Source organism: Schistocerca nitens, chromosome 7 (genome assembly GCF_023898315.1).
Source record: "Schistocerca nitens isolate TAMUIC-IGC-003100 chromosome 7, iqSchNite1.1, whole genome shotgun sequence".
NCBI classification, from domain to species: Eukaryota; Metazoa; Arthropoda; class Insecta; order Orthoptera; family Acrididae; genus Schistocerca; species Schistocerca nitens.
Genome location: NC_064620.1, coordinates 220377633 through 220397199, shown reverse-complemented (window position 1 = coordinate 220397199; position 19567 = coordinate 220377633).

The window sequence follows — 19567 nt, the reverse complement described above, 5'->3', positions numbered from 1 at the left end:
TTATTAGATTGTGCATAGTCTTTGTACCAGGTAGTGCTTCCCCAGTTCTAAGTGCTGTGCGGTAAGGGCTCCACCATTTAGCCTGGAATACTTTGAAGCGGTAACAAACAAGTTGTTAGAGCGGCGCACGTCACGTAACTTGGCGGGTGGCCGGAGATTTCTGCGCAGCCAGCAATTAGTGGTGGGGGAACCATCTATTTGCGAGGTAGCCAAGCTGACAAGAGCAGTGGTTTATGCCTTTGTGAGGAAGATCACATCAGGCTGTGTGCCTTTAAAATACGGGGTTGTATAAAATGTGTAATATAAAGAATTAACAACGCATGTTAACAGGATTAACAGTGAGAGGAATAACAGCTTCACATAATTTGTCGTTTCTGTCTATCAGTGCAAAAAAATACCGTGATGGGTACCTGGAAAAACCACGGCGCATTTGTTCATATTTTCCGTCCGACCTCGGAAAATACGTTCATCTCGTGATGCCTCGCGAAATAGAATCTGAAAAGAAGAGGAAAAGAAACGAAGCGAAAATTAGTGACACATGCTGGACCAGTAGTGGCTTTCGACCATTCTCAAACAATTTTTGTAATACTCAAAAACTATTTTGCAGTAGGTGTGATTATCGGGTAAACCCGCGGCGCAACGGCGTTTTCTGTTTCTACACTCATGCTCATAAATTAAGGATAATGCTGATACATGGTGAAACAGCGCTCTGGTGGCAGATTTGCGGGTTTAAATCACCTCGGGGTATGACCATGCGGTGCATCTGACCTGCGGTCGTCGCACGGTGGCTCTGGCAGCAGTCCACATACACAGAGGTGTGTTGGTGCATGTCAGAGAACAGTGCAACGAGTAAGTGTGCAGATGTTTTCAGAAGTGCTAATTGTGACTGTGTGTTGAAAATGGCTCAAAGAACATATGTTGATGACGTTATGAGGGGTAGAATACTAGGGCAACTGGAGGCTGATCAAACACAGCAGGTCGTAGCACGGGCCCTCCGTGTGGCACAAAGTGTGATCTCAAGATTATGGCAACGATTCCAGCAGACAGCAAACCTGTCCAGCCGCTACAGTACGGGACGTCAACGGTGTACAACACCACAAGAAGACCGATATCTCACCATCAGTGCCCGCAGACGGCCACGGAGTACTGCAGGTAGCCTTGCTCGGGACCATACCGCAGCCACTGGAACAGTTGTATCCAGACACACAGTCTACAGACGAATGAACAGACATGGTTTATTCGCCCGGAGACCTGCAAGGTGCCTTCCACTGACCCCTGGTCACAGTAGAGCCTGGTGTCAAGAACACAGTACATGGTCACTGGACCACAGGTCCCAGGTTCTGTTCACGGATGAGTCCACGAATAGTCTGAACAGTGATTCTTGCCATTTGGCGTGGACCAGGAACCAGATACCAACCCCTTAATGTCCTTGAAAAGGACTTGTATTGAGGTCGTGGTTTGATGGTGTTGGGTGGGACTGTGACTGGTGCACGTACACCCCTGCATGTCTTTGACAGAGGAACTGTAACAGGTCAGGTTTATCGGGACGTCATTTTGCACCAGTATGTCCGCCTTTTCAGGGGTGCAGTGAGTCCTGATGGATGATAACGCAATGCCCCACCGAGCTGCCATCGTGGAGGAGTACCTTAAAACAGAAGATATCAGGCGAATGGAGTGGCCTGCCTGTTCTCCAACCTAAACCCCATCGAGCACATCTGGGATGCTCTCGGTCGACGTATCGTTGCATGTCGTCAAACCCCTACGACACTTCAGGAGCTTCGACAGGTACTAATGCAAGAATGGGAGGCTATACCCCAGTAGCTGCTCAACCACCTGATTCAGAGTATGCCAACCCGTAGTGCGGCCTGTGTGCGTGTGCATGGTGATCATATCCCATATTGATGTGGGGGTACATGTGCAGGAAACAGCGGCGTTTCGTAGGACATGCGTTTCGGGACGGTTTTCTGAACTTATCACCAATACCGTGGACTTACAGATCTGTGTCGTGTGTGTTCCATATGTGCCTATGCTATTAGCGTCAGTTTTGTGTAGTGCCACGTTGTGTGGCACCACATTCTACAATTATCCTTAATTTATGAGCATGAGTGTAGATACGTCACTTGTAACGAATAATTTGTAACAGTTGTCGATATGGTTTCTGTTGTACATAATTATTACCATACATAACGTAAAACAAGTTTCCATTCGCTGTTTGTTGGGGCTAATTTCGGGGAGAAACCAGGAACAGGTGTCGATAAACTTTCGAACATAAGTTTTCGAAGAAGATATTAGGAAATTTAATCACTGACATAGATACGGAATGAACGAATAATTACTTTTTCAGAAGTGAAGACAGCAGTCCGACTATCATAAATACCAAAGACATTTTAAATATTTTCAAGGCGAGAAGTTAAACTTTGATATAGAGTTCACAAGGAAATCGGCAAGTTACTGAAGAGAGAAGAAAAGCTTTAAACGAAATCCACAACGAAATTGCATAAGGAATCAAAATCTTTTTATAATTGCTTTACCAGCCAAGCGAATATAGTCTCAAATTATACTATATATGCTTAATTCGTAAGATATACTTTTAAATGTGCTACTAAGCAGTACTGACACAGTTTGCCCATAACATCGCCTTCACCCTTGCTGCCTGACTCAGACGAATCAGTATCGTGGAGATTAATTATGAAAGGCTCCATCACTGAGTCTCTGTCGATTTCCCTTTGAAAATCTTCTTCCTGCACTGTTTCTGAACTTCTAACGCAGTTAGCCCATTCAGGGATTGTTACGTTGTTCACCGCTTCATGTATGAGTCTATCGACATCGGCATTACCTCTCACCCACACCAGCTCAGTAGGATTGCAGTGGCAGTGATTGGTGGTAACCTGATTACTTAGTGATCGTGCTGCCTTGCAAGTCCGTCTACCTCATAACTGCGGTATTTGGTCTTGTATCCATTTCGAGCGCGAGTGACTCTGCTCTGGTTTGTGACACAGTGTGAGGGATTACATTATATAACAGCCATGAAATAACTTCATCATTTCTGGCACTTTAAGCAGGAGCCTTATTCACTTGCATGGAGTGCACACTTGCTGTTGTACACACCACCGCTTGAAGACATTTTAGAGTGGTAGTCATCTGAATGCTTTGACTTTGATGTTTGAAATATTAATTAAATTTTCGGTATGACGTCTGACTATGCGGAACCAGCCTGAAGCACAATAAAGCGTCTCCCTTTGCCCACACGAACCTCTAGGTCTCCAACATCCTCACTTGTCTTCCAGCTCATTACTCTTGAATGGTTCTGTTTCCCGTACGTTTTATCGAGATAATAAATACGTGATTTTCAGCTTTATTTTATCTCTTGCATCGTTATCAAGAACACAGTTCTTGCTGCCACAATGTCACTTCTCCCCAAGAGCAGTTTTCTTCCATAGTTGGTCTTCCTGTATTTAACTGCTGCCGGCCTCTGTGCCCAAGCGGTTCTAGGCGCTTCAGTCCAGAACCGCGCTGCTGCTACGTTCGCAGGTTCGAATCCTGCCTCGGGCATGGATGGGTGTGATGCCCTTAGGTTAGTTAGGTTTAAGCAGTTCTAAGACTAGGGGATTGATGACCTCAGATGTTGTCCCATAGTGCTTAGAGCCATTTGAACCATTTAAGTGCCATTTCCCTCAATATTCTGACCGTAGTAGATTTGCTGCCACTGAAACTGCCGTTTGCTTTCATGTTTGAGCATAGTTTATCTACCATACAACATTCACCTTTATTATACATATAATCTGCGCCGTACTAGATTCTTGCTGAAATAGTTGGCTCATTTACAATTCTTTTTCTATTTCGGTGCTTACCAGGCGACTTAGAAAAATAGGTCTTCCGTTCTCCTCAGCAGATGAGCTGGCTTCACTCCCGCCTAAAGAATTGATACACGCGGAACACTTTCTCTCCCGTGCTTGTGTGATATTGGGTGACATCTGCTTTTACCACTGATATTAATCAGACTGCCCCGAAATAACCTTCGAAAGAGCTCGACGCACAATACTAAAACCAATCGTAAACTCCCTCTGCGCAGTAGTAAATGAATACGGGCGCACGCTGCAGCTGACTGCCTGCTGTTGGTGGGCAGGTTACGCGACGCATCCGTACTTCTGCGTTTCCAGACCTCACCCGACAAGCTATGTGGCTTGCACTGTAGTGAGTGCGACAGATATTTCGCAATTATAGAGAAACGAAGAAAGAGAGGCAAGGCCTTTATCCAGAATATTTACACAATATTGTTGACATTTTACCGTTTCCATGTAATTCCATAGCACACAACTGACTTCTTTGGCTTTAAAGATCCTCCTGAAACATTGTTGTCAATGTGTATCATTGTAACACAGAAAGACCAGTCTTTTATTCCTCAACAGCACAGGGAGTTTTATAGTAAACTTTACCAAATATAATCCCAAGAACGGCATTGTGCAAGAAACGGAAGTCAATAATGAGAGATTTTTTCCCTTGAATTTATTATTGTTATCCTCTTGTAAACAACTTAAAAGAAGTGATAAATAGTTTTCGTTGACTGCATTTATACTCTTGTATTTCTGTACTTGTGTTATGACAAATAAAACGTAGTGCCTCTATATTAATGGCACTTGATAAAGAAACTTTTTACTGGCGCTTAGGCACTTCGAAGTAGTCGGTTTTCTGGTATGGAACTTAGAACGTTTTGCATGTCTCCAAGTCTGCTGCTTCAGTCTTTTTTTTATTGTGATTGGTCTATTTCGGCTTCAGTTGCCATTGTCAAGAAATCTGTGAAGAAACTGACTACATTATTATAAAGTAAAACAGTAAAATTCGCTTACTGAGCCAGTAATAACTTAAAATCACGAACAAACTCAAGGAAAACGAAATTACCAGTTCACGCCAACCCAGGTATATATAACATCTAACGTAAAAACCGTGAAAAGTTTTACATAGGTCAAACAGGACGATAAGTTGACATCAGATAGCGAGAGTACACCAATGCTTACGAGAGTAATGTTTCTACTTTTCTAAAACACTTAAAATCAAGGAACTACAAAGCAGAATCTATGAAACAAGTAATTAAAATCTTACACATAATGCCAAAGCGACTAGCGATGAATGTTCTTGAAGAAATGTAAATATATATGGACACATTTAAGCAACTACAGAAAATACTAAACAAACATACAGCCTTTAAACATCAAAACTATAAAGAATATTTTATTAGAATCTTAAATTACGATGACAGTAAACATATAAATAATGAAAATAGTCCATATCCAAAGACAAAAAATTAGGAGCAAAGATTAAACTATTAATCAATTAACTTCATAGACTACATAAGGCAACTTTGTAACCACATAGCATTGTTGGTGCAATTGTCAAATACGTCGTGAGAAATCCGTTGATATTAGACACAAACTTAAATACCTTGGACAACATCCACTAAAGTGAAAAAGAACCAACAAGCTGTCACAAATTAGCTAAAATACAAAAAAAAAAAAAATCATAGGTAGCAATTTAATACATGACAGTACTCACCGAAATGCTATCCAGATCAAGACTAACTACACATAAGTACACCAACAGCCATAACATGTAAATACAAAACATTTAAGATATTAATTATAAAATTCGATGTATTATTCGCAGATAACTTGACAAAGCCAATTGTAGCCTTAAGTGGTGAGGTGAGCAATGTAATACCGTTGTATCAAAATACCTTCTCAGTTTTTTCGATGCAAATAGAGACAGATTTTTTTCTACTTCTGACGAATGTGACATTCGGCCCTTACAACCATTTCATTTCTATGATTAAATTGAAGATCGTCTAAAACGATGAATATAAGTTGCAAAATTCACTCTTTAATCTACACGAACAGTACAGGAAATAGAATGTTGAAGTATCGACAAAAAAGGCAAAAACTTGGTTTTGAAGTAGAGACAACCAGTTAGATGTGGAACTGCTGTAACAAACGACCATATCTTGGAGTAAGTGTTACAATTCAGATATCTTGGGTGTGATGTCAGCCTCCAACCTGAAGAAATCTACAATGACAAATTTAATACCTATTAGCACATATATGAGACAGCATATTGTCGACATATTGTGTAACATTTAATAAGATAATGACAATCACAAATTTAATACGTTTTAACACATATATGAAACAGCATAATGCCAACAAATTGTGTAACATTTAATAGGATAATGACAGTTCCTGCTCCACTCCACAGGTGTGAGTCTGAACTGTCACAGACATAGATCAGTCTAAGATCCAGCCATCCGATATGAGATTCCTGAGAAATACTTTAGTGGTGTACGGTTTGGGTCATATTCGAAACTAAAGTATTCCAAAAAACTGAATATCTTTTCCGTAGATGAGAAGATTCGAAAAAACAGAGAGCACTAGAAACACCACATTGGCAGAATCGAGATACCTTGACGAAATGTAGTTACACAAGCCTGGCAGTTATAGAAATCAGGGGTGCCCGTGAAATAAAAAAGTAGAATACCATGTGTAGACAGAAATGGCTTGCCGTAACTCATCAAAGAAGAAGAAAATCAAAAGACTATATTTAACACTTGGAATTTCGATAGTGAAAGAAATTCTACAACATGTCTCGACCACTAATACACTCTAAGACGCACCATGAAGGAGATATCCAAACAGGACGGAAACCGCTAGGTATTATATGCGTATACAAGCAAACAAACTGTCACCTGCGCGGACGTGCATTTTCTTGCTGAAATGTACAACCACGACGGTTTGCCAGGAAGAGCAACAAAATGAGGCGTAGAATATCATCGACGTTTCGTGGATGACAACCAAAGTGGTTCTGGTACGAAATGAAATGGCATCCCAGGCCACCACTCCTTAGTGGTGGGCCGTATGGCGGGTGACAATCGGGTTGGTATGCCACCGCTGTCCGAAGCGTCCCCAGACACGTCTACGGCCTGGAATCTCATTGACTGGAGAAGAATTGCCTTCAGTGATGAGTCCTGCTTCGAACTGAGCCCAGTGACCATCGAAGACGTATCCGGAGACGCCTCGGACAACGTCGCCCGCCCTACTGCCCGAAAACCATGAGTGATGAATATAACTCCATCTTCTGGCTGGAGAATGGGACTACGGCTGGTCAATATCCAATAAAACAAAACCAATCACCATTATTTAGGTTTATTTCTAGGCTACCAGTTTCGACGATACACTACGTCGTCTTCAGGCGTATACAGTGAAGGTTATAACAGAGCAATAACTACATATTAAAATACAGAGTACATTGTCTAAAATATGTCAGTGTTGCATATTAATTTACGTAATTAAAATATATACAGTGGATGTTATAACACAGCAATAAATACATATTAAAATACAGAGCGTATTGTCTAAAAGATGTAAGTGTTACATATTAATTTACACAACTAAAAGAACTCAGTCTTAATTATAATCTACATGACACAACTTAATGTGTACCATCAGAAATTATTTAGTTATTCGTGCATATTGTGAAATCCTCAGTAACGTAATGGAAGTAGTCATAAAACAGAAGTGTCACAGTAATTTAACCATCAGTTCAGTATGTAAGTAGGCTGTTTAGGTTTTTATGTTGGTAACGCCACGTAGCACTCTGTATGAAAATCACTGACTGTGCTGTGTGCAATCTGTGGCTGGTTGGCATTGTTGGAGTATTCGCTATTGTAGTGTTGAGCAGTTGGATGTGAACAGCGCGTAGCGTTGCGCAGTTGGAGGTGAGCCGCCAGCAGTGGTGGATGTGGAGAGAGAGATGGCAGAGTTTTGAGAGCGGACGATCTGGACGTGTGTCCGTCATAAAAACGAATGTTGTAAGACTGGATGTCATGTACTGATACATATATTGTGACTTTTGAACACTATTAAGGTAAATACATTGTTTGTTTGTTCCCCCCACCCCCCACCCCCCCAAAAAAAATTGTGTGTCAGTTTGCTGTTGATCAGAATAAGTAAAGGGAGATATGTCTGAGTACGTTCAGTTTTGCTCAGCTGTTTGAAAATCAAATAACGTAAGAGGTTTCCCAGCACTGTCATTCCTAATTTTTCTAAGGGGATGTTTCAAGTATATCTATTGCCCGTCAAAATGTATGGTTATACGTGGAAGACTATTGATTTTGGCAAAAAGTAAAAGACGGGTAAAGGGACCGACTAATCATATGTAAAGTAGGTACCGGGATCACATCAGGTGAAATAAAGGGGGTACGCTACAAGCAATGGGAGTATTATAGTAAGTGTACATAAAGGAACGACACATTAAAAAGGAATTACACCTATTGAAACACAATAGCTGTACTCAATTGTTATTAGACAATATTCCACAGGGAGGAACCAAAAGAACACTCTAGGATGATAAAAATAAAAATACTAAAAGTAAAGAGTAAACATGTGTCTACCCATGTGATAAGACCTTGGATACCACACCCGAAAAGTGGATATTGCATATGTTAACTTTTCAAAAAGCACACCTTTTCCCACAATAACACAAGGTTTTTATGTTTCTGTTTGTACGAACGCTATTTGGAAGATGGAATCCCATCAATTATTGGGACATAAAATTCCTAATATCATACTTATGGGTGATGGTCCGGGATGTCATTCATTTCGTAGCAGGAGCTCTTTGGTTGATATCCGCGGCATCGTTACAGCTCGCTGCGCGACGACGTTACTCTATGCCCCCTTTCTTTACCCTTCGCGGCAAGCAAGCCTAGGATTATATTTCAACATGATAATGCACCCCCCTCCCCCACCCCCCCCCCACACACACACACATACACACACGGCAACAGTTTCTACTGCTTGTCTTTGTGCTTTCCAAACCATATGTTGGCCGGCAAGTTCACCGGGCCTCTCCCCAATTGAGAACATTTAGAGCATTCTGGGCAGGGCCTCCCAACCATCTCGGGATTCTGAAGATCTAAAACGCCAGTTGGACAGAATCTGGCACGATATCCCATAGGAGCACATCCAATAACTCTGTCAGTCAATTCCGAGCCAAATAACTGCTTGCAAAGGGTCAGAGTGGACTAACAGGTTACTGACTTGCTCAATTTGTGAAGTTCTTTCTCTTGAATAAACCATCCAGTTTTTCTGAAATTTCAATCATTTGTCTGTCTGCACATGTATACCATATGTATCGATTTCCGTCGTATTCCATTAATTCCTTCGTGGTGCGTCCTTTTATTTTCTGTCCTAAAGTGAATTTTCATACATTTTTTGGAAGCTATGATGGAACGAAATTTTATCTTATTTAGATAATATTTTGTTTACGCTAGTAATTTAACCTGTACTTGATTATTTTGTCTGTTTACTGACATAGAATTGGCGCTTAACTTATTAAATGTAATTCTGTACGTACACTTACGGAAACATACCACCAAGCCATGGAGAATAACTGCTGCAGTGCGTTTCACAGGTGAAGCAATACGCTATTTACCAGGTGGGTGCAATAGCTTGCATCTTCCGTTGCCTCTCCCCTTTATGTTTGTGTTATATGTGGTTTTAACTTTTTGTTTGCCTTGAAAATTACCTCTAAATAACATCTGTGCAACACTGGCGTATATTCTACATATATATAATGGACTGACGAGAGACGAAATGAAGTAATGCGGAAATAATATAAAACAATTCTGAAAGTACGTGAAATATTACGAGTGGCATTGCTGAAAATGAATTCTGTGTTTCAGTTCGCTTGCTAAGCCTTGTTGCTCAATTTCTGAAGTAGCAAATTAACAGTTACCATTCTGTACACAATTTTTATTGACTTGGTTGCTAGTAACAGCTGTGGAGCTGAGCAAGAGCGATATGAACATAAAAGTAGTCTTCTGACAGAGCACCGGTTTGAAATTACACTCAGCGAGACACTTCTTCGTCAGTCTTTAAATAAGTGTGCAATAGTGCCAGTTCTGCTACATGGTTCACACATTCTGTTTACCTCAAACGACAACTGCGAGAAGGTGCTGAGCTATTACTGAAAACGCTTGAGACAAATTTTTGACACTGTACCAGAAGAAGAGGGCTTGAGGCGTAGTTGGAAGAATGAGCCGCTGGGAGAATGAAGCATTGCGCTGGGAATTAAGGAGGCTGTAGGGAGCTATGACAAGTGAGCGCAGCTGAAAACCTTGGAGGCGAGGCCGACTTTAGAGGCCGGGACGGTGAGATGTGACCACGCGGTAAGCGAGATAGCGGTAGGAGACCTCGTGGAGGTCACCAGAGGATAGAGGCAAGCGGTGTAGCAGCACAGTAAGTGGATGTAGAGACAGAGTATTAGGTCGATGGACGGCCTCGAAATTCATTGGTCACTTGGTGCACAGGCCGGCCGGTGTGGCCGTGCGGTTAAAGGCGCTTCAGTCTAGAACCGCGTGACCGCTACGGTCGCAGGTTCGAATCCTGCCTCGGGCATGGATGTGTGTGATGTCCTTAGGTTAGTTAGGTTTAAGTAGTTCTAAGTTCTAGGGGACTGATGACCACAGAAGTTAAGTCCCATAGTGCTCAGAGCCATTTTTGAACTTGGTGCACATTTCCGTACACAGGGTGTTTAACTTGAGACAGTTATGCTGATCAGGCGTTGTGACCACCTACCTACTATCGATATAAACCCGTCCAGGCGATAGCAGCTTCGCCTAGCAAGGACTGACTGCTCGTGAGACAAACGCACGGTGCGTGGAGTATCTGTGAGCTTGCTGTCTGTCTGTAGAAAGGGCAAGGCGCGCCATCTGTCTGAATTTGAGCCAGGGCAGATTGTGATGGCCTCGAGGCTCGGCACGGGCATTTCGGAAATTGTACGACTTGTCAGGTGTTTGAGGAATACTGTGACGAGTGTCTTCTGCACGTGGCGAAACCAAGGTGAACCCACGTCCAGATTGTGTGGTTGGCGGACGTCGTAGGCTGGGTAGACTAGTAAACCAGGACTGGCGGCGAACTGTGGCGGAACTAACATCAAACGTTAACTCTGGGCAGAGTACGTGTGTGTCTGAACACACAGTGCACAGAACACTCCTAACGATGGGCCTCCGCAGCCAATGACCCGTGCATGTGACAATGTTAACACCACGACATCGGCAACTGTGGCTGAAATGGGCACGTGATTATTGGCAGTGGACGTTGGCGCAGTGACAGAGCGTTGTATCGTCTGATGAATCCCTACACCTTCTTCATCACGCCGATAGGAGGACGCGAATCCGTCGTTGCCCAGGGAACAGCTCCTTGACTTCTGTACTGCGGAACGGAGACAAGCTAGCGACGGTCCATTATGCTCCGCGGAACATTCAGTGTCTAACAACACCACCACTTGCAAAGTAGGTTAGAAATCAGATTCATAATGTTGCTCACGCAGCATATGTTCGCTTTATCGGGCAACAACAAAGTTATTGACTGTGGATAGTATCGTCAGAATGGAAATAATGAAGTCACTGCAAAAAAGTCATTAATTTTGGCACTTATCTTGAATGGGTTCCCACGTAGATTTCGTCGAAGTTGTTATGGCTCATCTTGTTGATTCTAGGGTGATTCCACTTTGACTGCTAGAAGGTCCAGATCTGTATTTTAGCAATATTTGAATACCTAACAAATACGGTTGCAGGAAATGCTTAATGATCAAACAATCATCAGAACAATGGTATGGTAGAAATAATTTTTGACTTGCTGTTCACGATGCACATTTTTATTAAACTTCTTGTAAATTCACATATACTTCTTCTTAATTATCACATCATCAAGAAAACAGTTTTGTATCAGTCTTCATATATTTAATTTCCACTTTAACCAAACACAAGACTGGGCTGTTCTCTTACAAAGCGAAATAACAACTTAACTTCTGCAAAGTGAAACAAAGACTGCTCTGTGCGCATTCGAGTCAAAACGGTTACAAGTAAGTCAAAGATTATGACAGTCTCACAGAAATGAGTATACACAAGAACCATATCACTGTAATATATCGATACATCGGAGTACCTATACATTAATAAAACCAAATGTGAATATTGTCACAAAAATATGTCTGTTACTTCGCAAAAAAGTAGTACGATATTACTGGTATCGAGAACTGGGGTTGGAGTGCCGTAATTGTCACGTAAATAGAGAACCATTACAAGCTGAGCTCGTGAAAGGCACCATGACTGCCAAAAACTTGCATACATTGGTTGCAGACTATGTAAACCCTTCATGACGATCATGTTTCCCGACACAGTGGCATTTTTCAGCAAGATAATGCGTCCGTGGCACGAGGTGATGGATTCGTTCGAGGAACACATTGACGAGTTCCAGTTGATGTGCGGGTCCTCCAAATGGACAGATATGAACCCAATTGAGCTCATCTGAGATGTGATTGAACGTGGCGTTAGAGCTCATCGCCACCCTACCCTACCTGTATGTGCAGATGTAATAGCAACTCAATCCAGTAACCTATTAAGGCCTCACTGCACCCATGCCACGACGCGTCGCCGCTGTTAACCGTACCAAAAGTGCAATACCGGCTATTAGGTAGGTGGTAATAATTCTGGCTGATCAGCGTAAATATCTCGAAGAACAGAATGAAATTTTCACCCTGCAGCGGAGTGTGCGCTGATATGAAACTTCCTGGCAGATTAAAACTGTGTGCCGGACCGAGACATGAACTCGGGACCTTTCCCTCTCACGGGCAAGTGCTGAGCCACGCAAGAACGGCTCATGCCCTCTCCTCACAGCTGTACTTCTGCCAGTAAAGCACTTGCCCGCGAAAGGCAAAGGTCCCGAGTTCGAATCTCGGTCCGACACACAGTTTTAATCTGCCAGAAAATTTCATCTCGAAGAACATTTCAAGCGAGAAATTAATATCACTAAAGGGGTCATCCGTCTGTGGTACAACTGGCCTCCATCTAAAAACCTCTCCCACCTGCGTGGGCAAAGTCAGCATTGTATTTTCAAATGTGAACCCCAAATTTTTATTGCGTCTTCTGATTCTACGCCAAGAACTACGTACGGTTTAGTGAAAGAATTATTTTCGCTTCGTGTTAGAAGGCGCTGTAATCGACAAATATCAAGTGTGCCTGTTTCTGCAAGTATGAACTGGTGCATTCCTTTCTACATTTCATTTAAGATGTAAATGTAAACCTTTGTGTTCTACCGGTTGACGTTTATATCTGAAATTTGTTTTAGTGTTTTAAATTTGATTGTACAGTACAATATAATTAGGCGTTCCAATGTCTGGTTAAAAACCACGTTTAACGTAACCCAAGAATAAGGTGGATGTAACGGTTTTCTGTACTCGTCGGGTTGCTTCATATCGGTGAGAGCCCCTGACTCTCACCATTGGGGTGCTCGATTTCGATCTGTACCCATGGTGGGTGCACATGTCACTATCACGTCATGGACATTTTACGGTATTGCAATGGCTGTGGTTTGTATTCCGCGTGACGACTAGCTCGAAAGTTGCGGCGGTTGCGTGGAAACACACACCGAAATGAACCAGCCTGACGGCGGGGTTCGAGGGCAGTTTCGGAAATCACCCATTCCGATGGTTTGGGGACGCGCCATAGTCAAACTCGTAGGGAAAAAATAAAACTACATTACCAAACAAGTAGCTTATTTGCTAGAAATGTCAATATCTTGTCTTGTTATTTGTGCAGAAAATCACATCTGAAACTCTCAAGTAATGTTTGAACATCAGTATCAACCATTGGAACATAAGGCTTTAAATTTACATTTTTGCGTAGATGGGAGCTGGTGGGAGGGCGGGACTACACACCAACGATAGGCACCGCCAGTTGAATCATTTGTGGTATAGACGTCTTTGACTGTATGCAATTTTTGAAAATTAGTCACTAAATGACTTCTGTGCAACGTTGACATATATTCTAGAACCAAACCGACGAGTCAGTACGGTATGTCTACCCCCATCGTGAAATTGGCTGTCACGTTGTGGTGGTACGTGTAAGTGCTGCTGTTAAAGCAGGATAGGCAGAGATCTCCGGCGAATCTGACGACATAGTACAATGCTCGTGCCGCCACAAGTGTTTCCAAGCACACCGTTCAGCGCACGTTGTGTAACTTGGGCTCCGCAGCACAGTTGCGACTGCAGTTGTAAGTAGGCTGTTTAGGTTTTTATGTTGGTAACGCCACGTAGCGCTCTGTATGAAAATCACTGGCTGTGCTGTGTGCAGTCTGTGGCTGGTTAGCATTGTTGTAATATTCGCTGTTGTAGTGTTGGACAGTTGGATGTGAACAGCGCGTTGCGTTGCGCAGCTGGAGGTGAGCAGCCAGCAGTGGTGGATGTGGGGAGAGAGATGGCGGAGTTTTGAGAGCGGATGATCTGGACTTGTGTCCATCAGAGACAGTAAATTTGTAAGACTGCATGTCATGAACTGATGTACAGGGTGTTACAAAAAGGTACGGCCAAACTTTCAGGAAACGTTCCTCACACACAAATAAAGAAAAGATGTTATGTGGACATGTGTCCGGAAACGCTTAATTTCCATGTTAGAGCTCATTTAGTTTTGTCAGTATGTACTGTACTTCCTAGATTCACCGCCAGTTGGCCCAATTGAAGGAAGGTAATGTTGACTTCGGTACTTGTGTTGACATGCGACTCATTGCTCTACAGTACTAGCATCAAGCACATCAGTACCTAGCATCAACAGGTTAGTGTTCATCACGAACGTGGTTTTATAGTCAGTGCAATGTTTACAAATGCGGAGTTGGCAGATGCCCATTTGATGTATGGATTAGCATGGGGCAATAGCCGTGGCGCGGTACGTTTGTATCGAGACAGATTTCCAGAACGAAGGTGTCCCGACAGGAAGACGTTCGAAGCAATTGATCGGCGTCTTAGGGAGCACGGAACATTCCAGCCTATGACACGCGACTGGGGAAGACCTAGAACGACGAGGACCCCTGCATTGGACGAGGCAATTCTTCGTGCAGTTGACGATAACCCTAATGTCAGCGTCAGAGAAGTTGCTGCTGTACAAGGTAACGTTGACCACGTCACTGTATGGAGAGTGCTACGGGAGAACCAGTTGTTTCCGTACCATGTACAGCGTGTGCAGGCACTATCAGCAGCTGATTGGCCTCCACGGTTACACTTCTGCGAATGGTTCATCCAACAATGTGTCAATCCTCATTTCAGTGAAAATGTTCTCTTTACGGATGAGGGTTCATTCCAACGTGATGAAATTGTAAATTTTCACAATCGACATGTGTGGGCTGACGAGAATCCGCACGCAATTGTGCAATCACGTCATCAACACAGATTTTCTCTGAACGTTTGGGCAGGCATTGTTGGTGATGTCTTGATTGGGCCCCATGTTCTTCCACCTACGCTCAATGGAGCACGTTATCATGATTTCATACGGGATACTCTACCTGTGCTGCTAGAACATGTGCCTTTACAAGTACGATACAACATATGGTTCATGCACGATGGAGCTCCTGCACATTTCAGTCGAAGTGTTCGTACGCTTCTCAACAACAGATTCGGTGACCGATGGGTTGGTAGAGGCGGACCAATTCCATGGCCTCCACGCTCTCCTGGCCTCAACCCTCTTGACTTTCATTTGTGGGGGCATTTGAAAGCTAATGTGTACGCAACCTCGGTACCAAATGTAGAGACTCTTCGTACTCGTATTGTGGAAGGCTGTGATACAATACGCCATTCTCTAGGGCTGCATCAGCGCATCAGGGATTCCATGCAACAGAGGGTGGATGCATGTATCCTCGCTAACGGAGGACATTTTGAACATTTCCTGTAACAAAGTGTTTGAAGTCACGCTGGTACGTTCTGTTGCTGTGTGTTTCCATTCCTTGATTAATGTGATTTGATGAGAAGTAATAAAATGAGCTCTAACATGGAAAGTAAGCGTTTCCGGACACATGTCCACATAACATATTTTCTTTCTTTGTGTGTGAGGAATGTTTCCTGAAAGTTTGGCCGTACCTTTTTGTAACACCCTGTATATATTATGACTTTTGAACACTATTAAGGTAAATACATTGTTTGTTCTCTATCAAAATCTTTCATTTGCTAACTATGCCTATCAGTAGTTAGTGCCCTCAGTAGTTAGAATCTTTTATTTAGCTGGCAGTATTGGCGCTCGCTGTATTGCAGTAGTTCTAATAACCAAGATTTTTGTGAGGTAAGTGATTTATGAAAGGTATAGGTTATTGTTAGTCAGGGCCATTCTTTTGTAGGGATTATTGAAAGTCAGATTGCGTTGCGCTAAAAATATTGTGTGTCAATTTAGTGATGATCAGAATAAGTAAAGTGAGAAATGTCTGAGTACGTTCAGTTCTTCTCAGCTGTTTGAAAATCAAATAACGTAAGAGGTTTATCAGCACAGTAATTCATTAATTTTTCTAAGTGGATGTTTCACAGTAAGCACGAGATCATTGAGACTGGGTCTTGGATCAATGGGTACGTGTCGCCTGGGCGGATGAATAATATTTATTGTCACACCAGATCAATGCAGCTCGAAAAATGCATACCACCACGGACACAAGCTGGTCGGGGCTGGTGTGGGATATTCACAAGAGCTTCCGTGGTACCTATGCTAGTATTCTAAGGCATTATGAGAGCTGTGGACGAGGTGAACATTATAAGGACCACCAGAGTGCCTTTATGTTTGGTGTATTCCACGACGACGGTCGCATATTCCAGCAGGAAACCTGTTCTTGTCACTAAACCAAAATCGTGCTACACTGGTTTGAGCGTGACAGTGAACTCACACTGATATGTTGAACACCAAATTCGGCTGATCTTGACTCGATGGAACACATCTGGGACGCTATCGGGCGGTAGCACCACTCCCACAAACCACTGTCCCGTAATTTTTACGAGAACCACGTGGGCATTGTGCAGACATCTGGTGCTACATACGAGGGTTGAATGAAAAATAATGCCTCCACCTTCGTTAATTGGGTTTGGATGGGAATATTTTAATAAATAAAACGCAGAATATGATCTTTAATTACCAATATTAACTTTTCCACATAATCACCAGCCAACTGGATACATTTCTGCCAACGATGAACAAGTTTTCTGAAGCCGTCACGGAAGAAGTCGACACTCTGTTACCGCAACCACAATCTCACAGTTCTCTCAACGTCTTCATCAGAAGCATAATGATGTCGCCACAGATCGTCTTTCATGATCGGGAATAGATGGAAGTCAGATGGTGCTAAATCTGGACTGTATGGAGAATTCCGTACTGTGGTGAGATTCAGTCTCTGAAGTTCTTCCGTGGTGGCACGTGAATTGTGTGATTCGGCATTGTCATGCTGCAGGAAAACGTTTCCCTTTTCCTTTCGGACCGTTGTTAACGGTCGTTTCAGAGTTCGCAGCATTGTGATGTTACGCTCTGAATTTATTGTTGTTTCACAATCAAGGAAATTAACATGGTTAGCACCATCTGCGTCCCAGAACACTGTGGTCATGATTTTTACAGCTGAGGGCTGCGTCTTAATTTATTTTTCTGGGGGGGAGTCCTTGTGTCGATATTTTATAGATTGACGTTTCGTCTCCGGGTCGTAATGGTGTACCCAAGTTTCGTCTCCTGTCACAATTGAATGGAGAAAGGCGTCACCTTCATTCTCGTAACGCGAGAGGAATTCCTGGCAAATTTCGAGTCTGTGCTCTTTCATTTCAGGAGACAGCATCCGGGGTACCCATCGTGCACAGATCTTCCGACAGCCAAGCAAAGCAATAATGTGACCCACACGTTCTTGCGAAATGCCGATTGGCTTGTAGTTTCTCTCTGAGTGATACGACGATCGTCCTGAATCAATCAGTCAACATTTTGCTTGTGAAACTCGGTGGTTGCTGTCACAGGACGTCCAATTCTTTGTTTGTCACGCAGGTCAGATGTTGCCGCCTCAACCTTTTTAAACTTATTCGCCCAATGATGCACAGAACTCACATCAACACAATCACCATAAACTGCTTTCATTTTCTGATGAATCTCCTTTGGGGTGACACCTTCTGCTGTCAAGAATTCAATGACTGCACGTTGCTTAAATCGCATTGACCGTCCGTCTGCGCAGGGTTCCATACTTTACATTGTAACAACACAACCGTTCAGTGCTAAGGCTTCACACCAACTGGAGCTGTAGAGAAGAGGCTAAGGGACAAGACCGGTAAGTGCCGCATACCAATGCTGCCAACTGTTGAAGAGTTACGAAGGTGGAAGTATTACTTTTTAATCAACCATTGTACTCCCGTAACCTTACCAAGAACTTGTTGGAGCCGTGCTAAGCAGAATCGCTTCTGCATTGAGTTACAAATGTGGACCGACAACCTATTAAGACAGTGTATTTGCGACAACTGCTCTTCGCTATGCACAGAAAACGACTTGCTTGTAGCGTCTCCCTTTGGACTTTCTTTTTCTTTTCAGTATGTCTGTGACCTTCTGAAAATGACTATACAAATCTTTGATGACACAAGCATCTGTTCTCTGAAATTTTTTTCTGGCTCACTTCCATTAAACCAACTTGGATGAGCCTGTAATTTTAATTACAGATCATAACTAGAAACAGACGCAGGTTTTCAGGTGCATGGAACAGATGGGCGACACACACAATGAGATACGAGTCGCAAGGCAACCGAAAGCTGTTTGCTTCTCCGTAAACACGCCATTGAAGATTATTCTTGATGGTTCGACAAGCCAACAAGGGTTGAGGTCACTGGCATCAGCGGTAACATTCCTATACACGTAATGGAAGAATTTCTAGTGAAAGCTAGAATGAGAAATATTAAGACGATCAAATATCGAAGAAAGCTTCCAAGGGAATATTCCCGACAGATATTGCGCAGGGCCGTGTGCATTCAGAATCGATGCAGAATGGAGTAAAACCTCAAAGACGGGCAAATTAAAGGAGAGTAGAGATTCAACGAGTAATTCGAGCAACCGGAGTGCACTGACGCTGCTCAGCAGCACCTGGTGGTGCAGTAGACACTTCAACGACGAGAAGTTGGTGATAGACTCCGGTGGACACATGGCAACTACAAGCTAAGTAGCAATTTTCAGTATTCATTGAAATATCATTGAAGATTTTTTATTTTTTAACATCGAGTATAGATTGAAGTATCAGAAAGTCTTTTCTGAAAGTATTTGTATGGAGTGTAGTCATGTATGGAAGTGAAACATGGACAATAAACAGTTTAGAAAAGAAGAGAATAGAAGTTTGAAATGTGGTGCTACAGAAGAGTGCTGAACATTAGATGGGTAGATCACAAAACTGATGAGGAGCTACTGAATAGAAATGGAGAGAAGGGAAATTTGTGGTACAAGCTGACTAGAAGAAGGGATCGATTGGTAAGACACATTCTAAGGCATCAAGGTATCACTAATTTATTACTGGAGGGAAGCGTGGGAAGCAAAAAATCGTAGAGGGAGGGCAAGAGATGAATACAGTAAGCAGATTCAGAAGGATATAGGTTGCAGTAGTTACTAGGAGATGAAGAAGATTGAAAACGATAGAGTAGCATGGAGAGCTGTATAAGACCAGACTTTGGACTGAAGACAACAACGACACAGCAGTGATGGGCCTGTCTCTGC